Consider the following 15,763-nt stretch of genomic DNA (forward strand, 5'->3'; position numbering starts at 1 on the left):
GATTGATAGATGACAGATAGATGATAGACATATAGACAGAGGGATACATGGATAGATAGGTGACAGATAGAATAGATACATGACAGATGATAGGAAGATACAGACACATACATAATTGATTGATAGATGATAAATGATAGATATGATAGATGATATACAAACAGATATATAGATAGATGATATACAGACAGATACATGGATAGGTAGATGACAGAACACTAGAGAGATGATAGGTAGATAGATAAGTGATTGATAGATGGATGGATGGATGGACAGATGGAGGACGGAGGGAGGAAGCGCGTGTGTGAAGTGAAGGCAGCAACGCCCGAGCTGGAGCCCTGCCTGTGCGTGGCGGGAGGCGGGCCCTCCGTGGTGCGTGCCTGTGCCTGGCGGGAGGCGGGCCCTCCGTGGTGCGTGCCTGTGCGTGGCGGGAGGCGGGCCCTCCGTGGTGCGTGTGCGTGGCGGGAGGCGGGCCCTCCGTGGTGCGTGCCCGGCGGGAGGCGGGCCCTCTGTGGTGCGTGCCCGGCGGGAGGCGGGCCCTCCGTGGTGCATGCCTGTGCCCGGCGGGAGGCGGGCCCTCCGTGGTGCATGCCTGTGCCCGGCGGGAGGCGGGCCCTCCGTGGTGCGTGCCTGTGCGTGGTGGGAGGCGGGCCCTCCGTGGTGCGTGCGTGGCGGGAGGCGGGCCCTCCGTGGTGCGTGCCTGTGCGTGGCGGGAGGCGGGCCCTCCGTGGTGCGTGCCCGGCGGGAGGCGGGCCCTCCGTGGTGCGTGCCTGTGCGTGGTGGGAGGCGGGCCCTCCGTGGTGCGTGCCTGTGCGTGGCGGGAGGCGGGCCCTCCGTGGTGCGTGCCTGTGCGTGGCGGGAGGCGGGCCCTCCGTGGTGCATGCCTGTGCCTGGCGGGAGGCGGGCCCTCCGTGGTGCGTGTGCGTGGCGGGAGGCGGGCCCTCCGTGGTGCGTGCCTGTGCGTGGTGGGAGGCGGGCCCTCCGTGGTGCGTGCCCGGCGGGAGGCGGGCCCTCCGTGGTGCGTGGTGATGACGCACGGCCATGTGCTCTCCCCACGCACTCGACTTGCAAATCAAGGCATCCACTCAGCCCCACCTCCCCGCCAGGACCCGGGGAGAAGCCGGTCGGCTGGCGCCGTGGGGGTCTCGCGGGGCGGAGGGGGGAGGGAGGATCGGGGCCCGGTGTCTCCCGGTCCCCCTCCGGCCCCTGGAGACGCAGGCACCCGCGATCCCCAGGCCTCTCTCGCGGCCCCCCTGCCCGAGCACCCCGCCCCAGTGTGGCGCCCCGGCGCTGGCCCGGACCGCTGCCCATGACCTTGAACGACCTTGCGCACCCTCGCCTCCAACGACACTTCCAGTCGGGCTCTGGGACGTCGCCCCATCACCCGCGGCTCCTGCACACCTGCGTGCGCGCTGGGCGCCTGGGCCCCTCCTCCGTTCACGCGTGACCCACGTGCAAGGCCCTCCTCATACCCACTGCCCGGGCCGCAAGCCCCCTCCCGTGGCACCGGGCCACTGACGGTGTGTGAAGGGTACGGGGGGGGAGGGGTAACCCCAGCCCGGGCCAAGCGCGGCTGGCCCCGTGCGCGTCCACCACGGTGACGGAACGCAGCCGGGTTTCCACCTGCTAACCAGCCTCAGGCAGCGCGAGGCCTGTTCCCCAGCGGGGCTGGGGTCGGGGGGCCGGGGCGCGCTGTGCAGATGGGGCGAGGTCACCCCCGGCCCCCAGTACTCAGACGAGGCACCGGGCCACAGCACCCACACGAGACACCAGCGCCAGGCCGCACCCTGCTGCTCTGAAGCCCACACCGTCCTGGGACAGCGGGCGGGAGGGTGGAGGAGCTGAGGGTCGCAATCAGCAGCCAGGGGGAGCGGAGCTCCCCAGCGCCGGGCCTCGGGCAGCGGCCGCAGAGCAGGCGGCGGACGGCAGGCCTGCGCAGTGCCGCTGCCACCGCTGCTGGGGAAGCGGCGGTTTAGCCAGCCTTGCACCCGCCAGCTCCCGATCCAAGCCTGTGGCTGAGCCAGGAGAGGAAGGGCCCGCCTCATGCCCCCGAGCCGGCCCGGCCTAGGGCAACCCCACACATCACAGCCACCGGCTCCGGCCGGGCCGCAGGGCCCAGGGTGAGCTGCGCCCCACTGGCCCCAGCTCTGCTGTGTGGCTGATGTCGGGAAGGAAGGGAGGGCAGCCCGGGCTCCTCGCCTGCGGGATGGCGCCCTCTCTCACACGCGAACGCTGCGGGCCAGACAAACATCGAGGGGCGGACTTCTTGTGAGTTACAAATAGTACTTAAAAGCAACAGGAGCTGCCCACAGGGTACACTGTAACGACAACGAACTCCCTTTGGGTTTGGCCCGACAGCTGCCCACCACCGCCACCCAGGGAGGAGTCCGGGACTCCTCATCGGGCCTCCTGTCTTACCAGGACCCCTCTCCCCACTTCTGCGCCTTCTCAATCACCACCTATACTCCCCACGGGGCCCTTGGACTGCATCTAGAGCCCCCAGAAATGCTGCTAAACATCCGCTTTTGGTAAAATTTAAAACAAAATAAAATAAGCTGATGAAGCCATCCCCTTGACTTCTTCTTTCCCTGATGGCAGGTAAGATGGCTGGCGCAGCAGCAACCACTAGTTAACCAAGAGGGCAAGGTTGGGATGCCCCGGGCCCAGGACTGTAGCTTCATCAAAGCTGCTGAGGCTGCTGCTGACTGCGGACAGGAAACAGGGCTGGACGCTGATAAGGCCCTGCACCCTGCAGCCCAGCACCCTGGCTGACCCCTGCCTGCACCCACTCCATGCCACAGGGCTTCGGAGCACCCGCTCCGGTGAAACGAGCTATGCGACTATGTGATTATGGTAACTTGGAGAGAGCTAGGCGCGCTCCCAGACAGAAACAGAGAGCTCAGGGCACCTTTTCTCCAGCTCGGGCTTCCGGCTGCTAGAATGGGCTGTCCTGGCCAGGGGACTCGGGTGGGCCTGGAGCCAGCCTCCCACTTGCTGCTGGGGACACAGGGTGTCCATTTGATGGAGCAGAGCACCTGCGGGAGCTGCCACGGCCCAGTTCCGACAGCGCCGCCGGCAGGAGCCCCAGGGCGGCAGATGGGACTCGGCCCGGCCCTCCCGTGTGCACTGCCGTCTGGGGTCCAGCCGGAAGCGGGAGCCCCGTCAGGGCACGGGCCGGCCCCATGGACTCCCACTTCTGACCGCAGGCCGGATCCGTGGACTCCCGCTCCTGACCGCGGGCCGGCTCCGTGGACTCCCCACTCCTGACCGCAGGCCGGCTCCGTGGACTCCCACTCCTGACCGCGGGCCGGCTCCGTGGACTCCCACTCCTGACCGCGGGCCGGCCCTGTGGACTCCCACTCCTGACCGCGGGCCGGCCCTGTGGACTCCCACTCCTGACCGCGGGCCGGCTCCGTGGACTCCCACTCCTGACCGCGGGCCAGCTCCGTGGACTCCCACTCCTGACTGCAGGCCGGCCCTGTGGACTCCCACTCCTGACCGCGGGCCGGCTCCGTGGACTCCCACTCCTGACCGGGGGCTGGCTCCGTGGACTCCCACTCCTGACTGGCCCGGAGTCCCGCGGGCCGGCCCCGCCCTCACCACAGAACCCACCGAGAGCCACAGAGGGGCTGCCATTAATTGGTGGCAGGAAAAAAAAATTGATTTTCCATGGCTATTTGGAGACCTCTGAAAAATGACGTGAATCCCGTTTCATCTCCCTTTCAACATGACGGGCGTTTAAATAACAAGGTTGGGAATTAAGCGGTCAGCGCCGGAGGCCACTTCCCACCATCTCTAAAGCCAGAGACCCGGAGACGGCGGCTGCCCGCTCTCTCCCGGGCCGGGGCTTCCGGGCCTGCCGCACGTGGCTAAACCCGCCTTCCAGAACCATCTCTGCAGCTCTGTGCCATCAGTTTCCGTCGTGTCCACGGCGGGGGTGGGGGCCGGGGAGCGAGACGCCATCGGTGCTGGGGGTCGTGACCCTGGACCGGGGCCGGACCCCCTCCGTCCCCACCCAGCCGGGGGGAGTGAAGCGTGTCCACGGCCCCCAGAGCGAGCAGGGGGCGGCCAGGGAGCGGCTTCTCGCGCGCACTCCCGCTCCGCCCACCTGCGGCCAGGTCTGCGGGTCCTGGGATCCGGGAAAGCCGGGTGAACCCTCTGTGCCCCCCTCCTGGGGGCGGGGGAGGGGATGGACTGGGCTCACGGTGCCCGCTGCAGCGGGGCCTGGCGGGGAAGGCGCTCGAGGTCACGTTCGACGGCAGGCAGGGGGCCCGCGGCCGCTTCCTTCCCTTTCTTCTCTCTCCTCCTTTGCCACTGCCGGAGTCTGAACTGAAGACCGTGCGCCTGCTGAGCTTGCTCGGCCAGCCGGCGCTCCACCACTTGAGCCGCGGGAGCTTTTTGCTGGCGAGTCGGCGACCAGTCTCAAAGACCTTTTCACCCCAGGCTGGCTTTGGACTGCAACCCTCAAGACGTCAGTCTCCCGAGCAGCGAGGACGGCAGGTTGTGAGCCACCAACGGCTGGCTGGCTCCATTCCTTCTGTACTCGCAGCCCAAAGGCTGGGCTGGCCTGGGTGCTCCCGCCGACGTGGCCCCGCGGCGTGGGATGCCACCCCGAGCGCGGCCTCCCCCAGCGCGGCCGCGGGCCACTGAGGAGAAGGGGAAGGGCTCCGCCGGGGCCGGGGGGCCTGGGCGCCCGGGGCAGGACGGCTGTGGGATCTGGGGAGTGGAGCGGGGTACGGAGCCCGAGCCCGCAGCACCCCAGACCCGCGCGGCCCCTCGAGGGCCTGTGCACAGTCACCCAAACAAGGCACTCCGTGCATAGGTGCAACCGACGTGCAAAAACGTCTGTGCATCCGAGCCAGGCCCGAGACGGACAGCTGAGGGATCGCTCCCGAGCTCGAAGCCGGGAGTGTCTGGGGAGGAACGGGCACTGCGTCTAACCAGCAGACCTGGCGCTGGGGCGGGTGGCGTGGCCGCCATCCCTCCCCGCTCCTTGGGCTGAGATCCCAGGGTCTCGGGTGAAGCCAGCGGCTGCCTTCTGTGGGGACACCCGGCCCCGCAGAACCACGGAGCGTCCAGTAAGCCACAGCCAGGCGTGTGTGGGAGTGTGAAAGAAACGGCACGCACGGAGCAAAGGGCGGACGACGGCGCGCGTTCAGATCCGACAGGACCGCCCCGGAAACCCCCCCAGAACCTCAGGCACCTTGGAGAAATGCTTCCAGATGACAGCTACCGCTCACAAGTCCACCCACAGCCCTGCGAGCAGGCTCCGTGTCCCGCCGGAGACTCGCGCGTGTGAGCAGAGCACGGGGCGGGGACCTGAGCCCCGGGCGGAGCTTAGACACGAACTCGCCTTCCCGCCCCTGCCCCTGCCCCTCTGCCCCACCCCGCCCCTTCCCTGCCCCTGCTGGACACACAAGGACCACACTGAAGTGCAGGCGCTGCAGGCAGGGCGACGGTGGGTGAGGGACGCGGGGGGGGGGGGGGCAGTCACAGCCCGGCGGTTACTATGCGGGGGGGGGGGGGGCAGTCACAGCCCGGCGGTTACTATGCGGGGGGGGGGGGCAGTCACAGCCCGGCGGTTACTATGCGGGGGGGGGGGCAGTCACAGCCCGGCGGTTACTATGCGGGGGGGGGGGGGGGCAGTCACAGCCCGGCGGTTACTATGCGGGGGGGGGGGGGGCAGTCACAGCCCGGCGGTTACTATGCGGGGGGGGGGGGCAGTCACAGCCCGGCGGTTACTATGCGGGGGGGGGGGGGGGGAGGAATCTACCAACGCGCAGACAGAGCGAAGCCGCGCAGCAGGTGCAAGGCCGCCCCGGGAGACTCTGGTCGCGCCCTCTGCTCATGGCGAAGACGGACAAAGTTGAGGCATTTTGCTTCGCTCACTTCCTAGCAATCCATTGAAATAAGAAGCGGGGCTAGAGCCGAGAGTAAGATTAAAAGCGCTGCGCCGCTCTGCCGGCCGAGCCCCCACCCTGCAGACGCGCCGCGGAAGCCAGAGCAGTGGGGGACCCCGATCCTCCTGCGGATGGAGAGGGCGGCACCCACGCGTGGTCAGGCCCAATCTGTGCCGGGAGGACCCCTCCACGCCACGCGCTGGGCCCCGAGACCTGAGCCCACCCCGAGATGACGGCAGAGGCGCACGCTTGGGCCGGGGACCGGACTTCGCCGAGTCAGGCTCAGGCGGAGCCCCACGCAGGCCCCCCGGGGGCGAGCAGCGCCCGGACGGGCTGCCTCCCTGCACTCCGGGCTCACGGGGACACCCTGGGCCGGGCGGGGCGCACCACGTCCTCAGCCCCGCGGGACACCAGACGGACACTCGGCCATGGAGACGGCCCTGCTGCTCCCAGAGGAACTGACCGGCACCTGCCTGCCACAGAGCGGCACCAAGGGCACCCGGCCCCGGTGCCAGCCAGCCTCTGCCCCCCTCCCGGTGCCCGTGACACGGGTGGACCCCAGGACTCGAGCCCCAGTCCTGCTGGGAGGGAAACGCCAGGGCACCCGCGCGGGAACAGGGGGGCCGCTGTGTCTCCCCTCCTTCCGAGCTGCAGGTCTGCGCCTGGTTTTTTGGTTCTTTTTAATTAAAGCTTCCCTCCCCCTTTACTACCACATGCGAATCGGAGAAGAAGAGCTGCACATCCCGACAGGCAGGGAAGGAAGCCGGTTCCGGGAGAGGACACCCCAAGTCCTGTGCAACGCGGGGAGCAGTGCCTTCACCCCCAGATGCCTGGCCCTCGCAGGCGTCTGGACAACTATGGATCCCAGCCACCAGCGGACACCCGAGCCTGGATGTCCTCACTCCGGTGACAGTTCCGTGTCACATCTGGCTTTCTAAGCTCCAGTCGCGATCGAGAATTGCTCATTTATATTTTGCGAGGGCACGTACGCCCTCATCTTGAATTCTCCACGCTGGACTCCCCGCGCCTCTCAGGGACCGGGGAGCCCCGCGATCCGCGTGCGGGGGCGCCATGCACGGCGGGGTGGGTCCGTCCGCTCCACGCGCCTCACTCCACACCCCGCCACCAGCACGCTCCCCCCCCCCCCCCCCCCCCCCCCCGGCTGGGAGAGTCACCGTGGCGAGGCTCGGGCGGGTGGTCAGGAAGAGCGGGGCGGGCGGGCGGTTCTTACAGCATGTGTGAAGGGAGCTCCCGCAGAGCGGCCGGGGCAGGGAGCTCACGGCTTCCGGGGGAGCAGGGGAGGGGTGGGGTGGGGCCCGGGCTGAGTGAGACTCACCCATTTCTAACGCACCAAAGCCGTGCCTCCCTGCCCCGGCAGGCTGCAGGGCACGGACAGCAGGTGGACAGTCAGGAACACAGCCCGTGCTTGTCCGCCCCAGGCCGCGGGAAGCAAGAGCACACACACAGCTAGCAGGACTTTCCTCGCTGGCGTGAGCTGCCTCGCCCCTCCGCTCCCCGCCGCGGCCTCGGGGGGGCCCCGGCTGCCTCCCTCGAGCCCCCGGGTGCGACCTGCAGAACCACCGAGGAACCGGGGCCGCCCAGGCTGGAGTGAGAGCTGCCGCCATCTCGCGGCCGAGCCCGTGGGTCCCCCTCGCACCCGGGAAGGCATGGCGGCCTTCCCGGGCCAGTGAGGTCCCCGGCACAGAGCACCGGCACCCGGTCCTGTTGGGACTGCGTGTGAGCACCCGGGCCTGTCTGTGTCTGCTCGGCCTCGGTCCACCGGCCCGCCCACCGCCCTCCCCAGCCTTCCAGCCCCCGCGGGCTAGGGGTTGTCCCACTGCCCTCCCCAGCCTTCCAGCCCCCGCGGGCTAGGGGTTGTTCTCAAGCGCTCGTGGGGGGGGGGGGGGGATCTGCCGTCCCCTGATGCCAAGCGCTATCCGGGCCTGGCACGACGGGGAGCCACTGCTTCCTACACGAGCCGGCAGGAGGAAGCTCTCCTTCCCTGGGTAAGGGGCAGGCCCCGCCCAGGCTCCGGGCGCAGGCTGCCAGGCGGGGGGCGCGCGTGGATTTACATCCCACTCCCGACGGGAACCCCCTGGTGCTCCACACCGGCGCGGAGGGCACCAGCTCCGACGAGGCTGGGGTTCCCCCACAAGCAGGAGACGCTACCCCCCCCCCCCCGACACCTCGGCCGCCCCGCCTCGGAAACGCATGCGCTGCCAAGTGATTAACCCGGCCCCTGTCCACACGCGCAAGTTTTATGTCCTAAATTAGTTACATTATATCCAGAGACTATCAATGGGCTTGATAACTTGAACATCTAATTCTATACCTTTTACTCTCTGAACAATAATTCAGTCGAGGCCTGCAGCCGAAGCCAAGATTTCCAGACCAAAAGTGCACTTTCCATTTGATTAAATACTAATAAATGCAAGAATAAGACACCGGTCTTTTATCTTACAGTAAATTCTTCAAAGAGCATATACTCCAACAATTAATTTCTTCTCTGGAGAAAAGGACAGGTCCTTCCCTTTCACAGACAGCTTCGCAGCCTCAAGTCTTAATTACAACAGTTAAAACGTAATTTATAGTCGTCCAGGGCGTACAGAGAGATGACATCATAGCGCGGGTTCTCGGGTGACTGGCGTGGACAGGCCTCGCGCGGGGGCCGGGGACAGCGGCCAGGGACAGCAAGGGTCAGTGTGGGTCTCCAGCTCAGCGCGGACACGCTGCGCGCAGAGCCTCCGGTCCGCTCACGCTGACACGCTGCGCGCAGCTCCCACTCAGCGCTGACACACTGTGTGCAGAGCCTCCGGTCCGCTCACGCTGACACACTGTGCGCAGATCCCACTCAGCGCTGACACACTGCGCGCAGAGCCTCCGGCCCGCTCACGCTGACACACTGTGTGCAGATCCTGCTCAGCGCTGACACACTGTGTGCAGAGCCTCCGGTCCGCTCACGCTGACACACTGTGCGCAGATCCCACTCAGCGCTGACACACTGTGTGCAGAGCCTCCGGTCCGCTCACGCTGACACACTGTGTGCAGATCCTGCTCAGCGCCAGCACACCGTGCACAGATCCCGCCAGGCGGTCTGGACATGGACAGCAGCGAGCCCAGCACAGGCCTCGGCCACCTGGGGCATGAAGGTCCCGGCCATCCTGTCACAGGGACGCTGGAGGCCCAAGAGACAAGAGCGAAAGCTGCCGGGCTTCCCTGCGGGCACCCGACAGTCGGGAAGCAGCCACACTGGCCTCGTCCGAGGCCACGTGAGCCCTGCAAGCTGTCAAAGGCCCTTACAGCCAAAGGGTAAACTGAGGGAGAGAAGCTGCCAGAGCAGCCGGCCGGGCCTGTGTAAGCCACAGCTGTAAGGGGAGAGCTACGGGGAGGCAGGAGGCAGGGAGGCCAGGCTGAGAAACGGGGGGCAGGGGGCCAGGCAGGAGAGGGTGGTGAAGAGCGAGCACTCGTGGGGAGTCCTGAGGGCTGGGGGGGGGGCTGCCAACTGGCTCTGTAACGCCAGAGAATGCCACCAAAGGACGCCCGAGCCTGTCAGAGGACACCAAAGCCATCCTACACCAGGAGCATGTGAAGAGCAACCAGAGGCTCTCCTTGCTGTGTGGGCATCAGAAGGCAGTGGGGGGGGGGGCGTCCTGATCCGAGCTCCAGGCCACTGGTCCCCAGGTGAACAGCCGTGGGTTACCGCGCTGGGAGCTTCTCTCCTCTGCACCCTCAAAGCGGTGCCCCCCTCACGAGGCCCAAGCTGGAGCACACCGGAGCGCTGACCACTGTGGTCCTCTCCCGGGGCCCAAGCTGGAGCACACCAGAGCCCTGACCACTGGGTCCTCTCCCGGGGCCCAAGCTGGAGCGCTGACCACTGTGGTCCTCTCCCGGGGCCCAAGCTGGAGTGCTGACCACTGTGGTCCTCTCCCAGGGCCCAAGCTGGAGCACACTGGAGCGCTGACCACTGTGGTCCTCTCCCGGGGCCCAAGCTGGAGCGCTGACCACTGGGTCCTCTCCCGAGGCCCAAGCTGGAGCGCCTCAGAGCGCTGCGGCCGCCCACGAAGCTGGTCCAGCCACACAGTGGAGTGCTCGCAGCCTTGGAGAGGGGACGGATCCCTGGCTGCGGCGTGGATGCGCCGAGAAGACCCTGTGCTCAGGACAGAAACCAGCACAGAAGGAATATCCTGAGAAACCAACAGCAGAATAGCTGGAGAACCAGCACAAAGCCTGTCCTAGCACGGAGGGGATGGAACCGCCCACAGGCTCTGGCTGCCCCGGCCGGGCGGGCTGCCGGAGGGCGCGGGGCCGGGCCATGCCTCTCCCGTGGCTGCCGCGTCAGGCGTGGCCGCCCCAGGCCCCAGCCTCACCACCGGCCTCCTGCAGAGGCGGCGGGCCACGTGGCTCCAGGCGGACCTGCTGCAGGACGGCAGCGCGGACCTCGCCTCTCCTCGCCTCTCCCGCCCGTGCCTGTCCCTCGGGCACGGAGAGTCCACACAACCCTTCCCACGGGCCGGGCCAGGGCGTGGGGCCCAGCGGGGAGGCAATGACCGCCCCACCCCGAGCTGAACAGCCTAGGAGACTGGGGGGACCTGCCTGCTCTTGGAGTCCATTTGGACCGCTCGACGAGACACCACAGGATAGTGGCTGGTCAACCATGGCGTTCTGGAGGCTGCGGGTCCAGGACCCAGGTGCCCGAGGGCTGCGTGTCTGGGGAGGGCGGCCGGCCTTTGTCCCTCTGGAGTCTCTGGTCCAGGCTCTGATCCCAGTCCCTGGGCAGGCCCGAGCCAGTCTGGTCCCAGGGCACGGACATGAACGCCAGCGGTTAGTCTTCACTGGGTGAACTCGGGGGGAGGGGGTGAACACCAGCGGTTAGTCTCCACTGGGGGAACTCGGGGGGAGGGGATGAACGTCAGCAGTTAGTCTTCACTGGGTGAACTCGGGGGGAGGGGGTGAACGTCAGCGGTTAGTCTTCACTGGGTGAACTCGGGGGAAGGGGGTGAACGTCAGCGGTTAGTCTTCACTGGGTGAACTCGGGGTGCGGGCCGGGAGCGCCAGCGGTTAGTCTTCATTGAGTGAGCTCAGAGCGCAGGGGTAGACAGACATCTCTAGTGAAGGGACTAGATTAAACGAGCAGGAATTTTAGTGGTTTAAATGAAAATTTAATGTTTAATATGGAAAAAGTTCATTTTTCTCAAGCTATTTGATTTAAGACACTTGCTGTGCACGTGAAGAAGATATGCATAAATTCCACATTTATACACAGAATCTGTGCTTCAATAAAAACAAAGGCCAACCTGTAACCAATTTACCTACCCATGACATGAAGACGGAAGGCCGTGCACACGCTGTTCCTTGGAATGCGTGATGATTACAAAATTATATATAAGCTATAGCCAACCTTCCCTCAGATAATTGAGTAATGTCATTATTTCCCTCACACTGATATATTCTGCCATTACAATGTGTTTCAAAGCTAACAAATGTAAAACCGTGGGCACGTTATTACATATTTTAGCAGGTACATTTTATCTCGATTAGAGCGGAATGAATTCTTCAAGCCGGAAGTGTAGATAGAAACCCTGCAGGTCTGAAGTGCAGGAGGAAACTCCCGGCTGTCAAGAACAAGGGAGCTTTGCTATTTATCTGCGTCTTCGGAGGTCCGCGCGAGTCCACTAGCAGTGGCCCCAGGTCTCCCTCCCCTCGGCGCTCGCTGCCCCCTCGAGGGATCGCAGAGGAGACTCAAGCGTATTTTCTCCGTGCTGGGTTCTCTCCCCAGCACGTGGTCTTTGCAGCGACTCCACAGTGCAGCAGGGGAATCTGCCCCCTTTGCAAGGCTGTAGAGTACTCCACCAGCAGATGGACCGCATTAATCTGTCCATCCATCAGTGAACAATGGAGACTATACAGATCGGATTCAGAGTCCTCTTTTCAACTCTTTTGGACAGAAACCTAAGTTCGTAGTCGCTGGAGCACAGGATAGTCTACGCTTCGGGATGTTTTAAGGAGCAAAGGGATTTCTGGGCAGTGGTGTCCAGCTCAGCGCTCTGTCCCTGCACGCGTGCACTGACACAGAGCCTGCCATCGCTCACAGTCAGAGCTCTGAGAGACAGACTGCAACCCAACCTCTGCAGCGCCAAGCACAGCTCGGTAACACAGCCAAAACCACAGCTCGGTAACACAGCCACGCCCTCTGCCTGCCAGCACCGAGAGCCACTCCCTTGTGCCAGGCCCGGGCCCGTCTGGTGACAGAAACTTCAGGCCAGAAGGCAGGAGGGCACCCTTTACCCAGCGTTGCCAGTGGCTTTGATTCACGCCGGCCGAGCGTGCCACCAGGGGTGACGTTCACTGAGCAATTACAGATTTGAATCAACACGGAGCACCAGGGCGTGGTTACCGAGCTCTGGCAGCTCGCTGGAATTCCTGAAGAGGGGTTTCAATAACAAAGAAGTTGCTAGATGGGAAGCACGAGCTCAGTGAAACTAAAGGGCCAGGGAGAGGCGGGCTGAGGGGAGACTCTGAGCCCCACTAGAGACCAAAAAAAAACCCAGGGAGCCCGACCTTAAAAAAGGCAAACTGGGTAGGAGAAGAAGAAGGTGGATGAGGCATCAAACACACAAACTTCACAGAACTTCTAGAAAGTACTCCCACCCCATCACAGGGCTTAATATACCACCCAGAACAGCTTAGTAAATGTTTTATCTCCATCCAAACCCTAAAAACCTGGTAGAATATAAAGCAAAGCTTTAAGCTTGTTTGTCTGCTGCTAAAACGTAGCAGATAAAATGCATTGAAAGCAGATCCATGTTTATTTCGGAGGACTGAAAGGTTTCTCGATCTCGGAAGTGGCTAACACAATCAACACCCTGGCGAACACAGGAGTGCTCAGAAGAAATACAGTAGTGAAGAGGAACCATAAAAAGTTGCACAGAAGCCATTTGTCATTTTGGTCCGCTCACCAGAGGCTCTGCGAGCTGGCTTCCGACGGCACGGGTCATAAATCACCACGGGGCCATGCGCGCTCCCGGCCCCTTCCTCCCCGCGTGCTGGAGCAGGGGGCTCGCTGACTACCCGAACGCCATTCCCGGGGCGACCACGGGCCCGATGCAACAACACCCAGAGGCGCGTCCTACCTCCTGGAGCTGCCACCACCAAGCCAGGCGGCCTTGTGCCCATCTGCCTGTCATCCACACAGAGGCAGACCCCGAGCGGCACGAGACGCCATCTGCGAACAGACAAAGGGGGACACTTCCGATCAGCGCCCGCGAGATGCGGATCACACGTGAGCGGGGCACCCCCCCCCCCCAACACAGAGGGAGACACGGAAGGACCCGGGACGAGAGCGGACAGGGCAGCAGAGCAAGGGCCTCCCCGCCCCGCCCCCCCAGGGTGAGCTGGAACCGAGCTCACCCACCCCAGGGCTCACACCCACAGCTCGGCCATTCGCAGGCCTTCTGACCACGTGCTCGCCGGCAGCCATCTTCCCGACCTGCCCCCCCCAGCCCCTCCGCTCCCCCTCCCCGCCCGCCCCCACGCGCCTTCACAACCATCCCCCCCCCCCCATCCACACGCGACGTTTCTCCCGGCTCTCGGAGCACAAGGCCCTGGGGCAGGAGAAGCTCGTTTTGGAGATAGAAGAACGGAGCCGGGATGGAGGGCTGGCGTCGCGTTGGTGAGGCGGGGAGAGGGCATGGGGAGGCCACGTGAGGGGCCCTCAGCGAGGGTCTCCCCTCAAAGGCCCTGCGTCGCCCCAAAGGCGCTCCGAGCGCAGTGCTGTGGGGAGAAGAGGAGGAGGATCCTCGAGGGAACACGTGAGGAGGTTGACCGGACGCGCGGGACCAGGTATCGCCGGGTCACGAAGAAAGAACAAGGAAGATGCAGGTCTAGCAGCACCAAGCCGAAACACGGATGGGGAAGATTCCAGAAGACAGACGAACACGCGGGACCAGGTATCGCCGGGTCACGAAGAAAGAACAAGGAAGATGCAATGCAGGTCTAGCAGCACCAAGCAGAAACACGGATGGGGAAGATTCCAGAAGACAGAGGAACGTGCGGGACCAGGTATCGCCGGGTCACGAAGAAAGAACAAGGAAGATGCAGGTCTAGCAGCACCAAGCAGAAACACGGATGGAGAAGATTCCAGAAGACAGACAAGGAGGACGCGGTCTGAACGGTCCTGCCCGAGAGGGTGGGATTCCGTCAGAGGGTGGGCAGCCAGGAGGGGGGCGGGGGGCAGGCGGGAGCCAGCCGGGCTCTAATGGAGGAAGGCAGACGCTCGGGGCCCAGTCGCTCCAGCCAGCGGTCCCGCCCTGTGCCTGGCGGGACATTTCCTGGCTCCGCTGGCCCCTGCTCCCCATGTCGGCAGTGCGCCCCGAGTTGGGACGATGCACCTGAGTGAGAAGCTGCTGCTTCACGAAGCCCAGCGGGCTGGGCCGGGCCGCTCCGCGCCCCCGCGAGAACACAACCACGCCACGACCCAGCGCAACCGCCCTGCTCCTAAACAAACACACCACCAGCAGACGGCTCCTGGATACAACGTCCGGTGTACACGGGAGGAAGACGCCATGGGCGAAAACAGGCAGAACACTCAGAAAACCGGTGCCAGGGCCACCGTGGCTGGAGATAGTAGACTGATCAGATACAGACAAAGAGCTGTTCTTAACCATTTTTAAAGAGGTGGTGCTGGCGTGTACCTCGGGGTTGAGGGCTGATGAGCATGCAAAAGGCCCAGCTTGAGCTGGGGCTGACGCCCTCCCTGGGGTAAAGGCACAAACACAGGACCGGAGGCACCCAGAGAGCAAGCCTCCCAGGCCAACACGCCCCAGCTGGGGTGCGGCTCCCCCTCTCCTGCGCTCTTCTCCCCCGGAGTGTTCTGGAAGTGCAGAGAGATTCTGGTCACCATAAAGAGGGTGGAGGCTATTAACATGTCAACGGCAGGAATCGGGAATGTTCTGGAATATGGATAGGGACATCACCCATCCTGTTATCCTGTACCCTCACCTTCCAATGCCTACAATGCACTCCGGTCGAAAATTAATTAAATCCTAAAGCATGACTCCATTTCACATTAAAATACACAGAATCATTTGTAGTTTTACCACTTTTACGACTCACAAGGCTTTCCAGGAACTAGGCTATAACTCAGCAGAAAGATGGACTTCATTTCCTTTAGAAATTGGCAACAAAAACTTGTCTGGCCACCAGTGTGGCTGAATTATGTCACACGTCAGAGAGATGATGTGTGTCCGGGGCGGGGGGGTGGATGTGCCGCGTCCCGGGGCGGCCGGGTGCCCAGGTACACCAGCGTAACGGCCAGTGCCCAGGTACACGGGCCGGGCGACCCGGTGCCAACACCCCGCCCTGCCCAAACCCCCTCTCGCAACAGGCTTTGTTATAAATCACTGCTCTGCTCTTCCTGCGAGCTTTTCTGTGTTAATTAAAGAGTAGGTGTAGGTAGATGTTATCCGCAAATTTCATTTCCAGGACATAAAGGGGCGGTTATAAAACACACGCGTTTGAAAAGGGGAACCGGCGGTGACATTGTTGACAGCTGTCTCGCTACGGTAAGAAATCCCCAGCGTACACACACTGAGAGACAGGGAAAACAAAACGGGGTTCCAAAAACCTTCCTCAACCTTTTTTTTTTCTCTTTTATTAACTCTAATATTTTGCCTCTTATATCTAAATGACTACACAAATTATATACACTTTAAAAAAAAAAAAAAGCCTGTGCCACCGACCCAAGGGGCACTGCTCCCGAGAGAACAGGCTGAGGGTTCTGAGTCAATTTCACCTGGGCGCTGGGAGGGCTGGAGCCAGAAGCTGCTAAATAAAAGGTAATGCAACTAGGCATAACACAATAAAAG

General features: G+C 63.5%; 1 protein-coding gene across 1 annotated transcript in view; it reads right to left on the reverse strand.

Moving 5' to 3' along the window:
- Mgmt (O-6-methylguanine-DNA methyltransferase) overlaps positions 1–15,763 on the reverse strand; it is a 194,521-nt gene that overhangs the window by 153,704 nt on the left and 25,054 nt on the right. The window lies entirely within an intron of this gene.

This window comes from Perognathus longimembris, chromosome 2 (assembly GCF_023159225.1).
Source record: "Perognathus longimembris pacificus isolate PPM17 chromosome 2, ASM2315922v1, whole genome shotgun sequence".
Taxonomy (NCBI): Eukaryota; Metazoa; Chordata; class Mammalia; order Rodentia; family Heteromyidae; genus Perognathus; species Perognathus longimembris.